Here is a 2,683-nt window from a genome sequence, read left to right on the forward strand (position 1 = left end):
TTCAGGTAACAATAACTTTACAAGAATATGAGAATAGGAAAAAATGTAAGCAGATCTATTAAGAGAATATTTTGCCATTTATATTTTCACTTCTGTTGTTACAACACATTTTTACAATAAATAACTACACAAAAGATCTATGGAATTTAGATGGATAAACCGAAAAAAAGTTAAAAGATCATTGGGGTTCGTGGTTGCTTTGGTTTTTATTCTCCTCTAAAAATATTTAATCAAAATATAGTACATTGTAATATATTTAGCTCAGTCTTAGACAATACTTTATCTGATGAATTAATTTACGTAATCAACATAGATTAGTCTAAATAGAAGATAATCTTTTTTAAAAAATTTACATTATATCCTTTTTGACTGGACTACCCACACATACCCTTTAGTCTATAATCTACATACGCAGCCTTTTGTCTACCAAATATTAAATAAAATTTTAAATTTGAACCAAATGTGGCAAGAGCATTTTCATGGTCCTGTGTGTTTATTATAATAGACCGTCAGGCAAGCAAATTAGCTGACACAAAAACATCACTTCCAGAAAAGTTATTTCGGGAAAGCCCATGGATATTCCAATGGTTTCAAATTGCACAGTAGACCCTCCAGACAGTTAATTGACAACATATTTTATGTCACTCCTTCAGGCATCTGTGCTAGAACCTGTAGCAGCCAAAAGTCTATTTGCTTATATAAAAACCTAAGTAATAGTTTGAGGTCATGCTGGGAAAACTCAGAGCCAATAAATTCAGTCCCACTGTACTTATGTCATGGCCTGCAGATGATTGTGCTGGCCTAAGGTGCCCATTTACGGTCCAACTGTACAACAGACTTATGAGAAAATACCGCAAAACTTAAAAATACCCATGCTGTTATGTGTTTTCTTATGACACAGCCACCACACTTGGAAGAGTCAACCATATTCCCAAAAGGAGACTGGCTTGGTTTGAGACAAGAACTGGGTGTGCCCAGCAGTGCCAGGCTGCCACCAGAAGGAAAGCTGTAGCTGACTTCAGAAAAATGTGTATCAGGAGTCAAGTAGAATCCCCGCCACAGAGTGAAGTTCAGGACACAGCGTAAAGCCCTAGTGATATAGCAGACTGAGAAGAAAAAAACACAGGAGATAAATTTAGCACCAACCCGTTTGTAAGGCAGGACTTGGGGCACAGAGATCAAGTCATTCAGGCATTGATTGTCAGTGTGCCAGGCTCTGTGCTGGGTGCTGGGCACAAGGACCTACTTTTGTTGTTCTTTTACCAGGGCCTAAGAATTACTATACTTTTATGTGCAGGTAAAGTTATTAAGAGTCTACAAGATACTGATAACAGATATTGTTACTAGTGAATTAAAGGTAACAATTAGGCAAGTGAAACCTTTACAATCTTGAGTAATACTTGACTTTATTACTATGAGCTTATATTAGCTTAAGCATAATTTATAATTACATCATTTCTTTAAAATAAATAAAAGATTGCTCCACAATCACATCTTCAGATGTGTGACCTGAGGCCTAGAGACATGAAGTGACATAAATTTACATGTCGAATTAGTGCCAGAGCCAATGGTAGAACTTGGGCTCCCTTGTCCCAACCAGTGTTTTATGTTTTTGTGTTTGTTCTGTTTATGTTTACAGCTTTTGATAAAGATATAGCCTGTAAATATAAACATATTCATCTGGATGTGAGCAGATTCCAGGAAACATTTTCTTAAATTTTGAGAATTAAGCAAGGAAACTATTTGATCTGTTTTATAAACTGCTTTTAAGGCATATTTTCATAATGTTCTATTTTAAAGACCAAAAAACTGTGTTGGTTTTAATAATCACATTTATATCTGAATTCTATAAATAATGCAAAGTAATAGGAACAGCATGCAGCCAATATTGCAGAAACATATGATTTAAAATTTGATAGAGAGCTTCGACTTTATAAGAACACAACAATATCAAAGCCTCGCTCAAGAAAAATGTTTTCAAGCTTCTTCAAAAATTGTCTCTAATATGTCAGAAACAAGTCTAATTTACCAAGTCGTGCTGTCCAGCTGGGACTTTGCATCATTTTTTCCTGTCATATCGTTCCTGGGCCACATCAACCTTCACACTCCCACTGTGTTTGCCACTAGATTTCCTCAGCTGATTTCAGTCAATAATGATTGCATTCAAGGAACCCTGCCCACATTCACCTCTCAGGGATAGTTATTGATTTGAGATTCTCTTTTTTGCTTTTGCTTTAAATCCTCAGCCTTAATTTGTCTATGCTTTTCTCTTCTATCTAATCTTATTTCTTGATGATTACATTTAGTCAGATAAAATTGTAAGTTGATAGGCTATATATAAGATTCACAAAAATGTCATTACATTTTTTTTTTCATTTTTCTTTTACTTAATGTTCATCAAAACTAAATGGGAGCCAGGTGCAGTGGCTCACACCTGTAATCCCAGCACTTTGGGAGGCTCAGGCAGGTGGATCACCTGAAGTCAGGAGTTAAAGACCAGACTGCCCAACATGGTGAAACCCTGTCTTGCTAAAAATACAAAAATTAACTGGTATGGTGACACCCACCTGTAATCCCAGTTACTTGGGAGGCTGAGGCAGGAGAGTTGCTTGAACCTGGGAGGCAGAGGTTGCAGTGAGCAGAGATAGTGCCACTGCACTCCAGCCTGGGAGACAAAGCAAGA

Source organism: Cebus imitator, unplaced genomic scaffold, assembly GCF_001604975.1.
Source record: "Cebus imitator isolate Cc_AM_T3 unplaced genomic scaffold, Cebus_imitator-1.0 Scaffold25, whole genome shotgun sequence".
NCBI lineage: Eukaryota > Metazoa > Chordata > Mammalia > Primates > Cebidae > Cebus > Cebus imitator.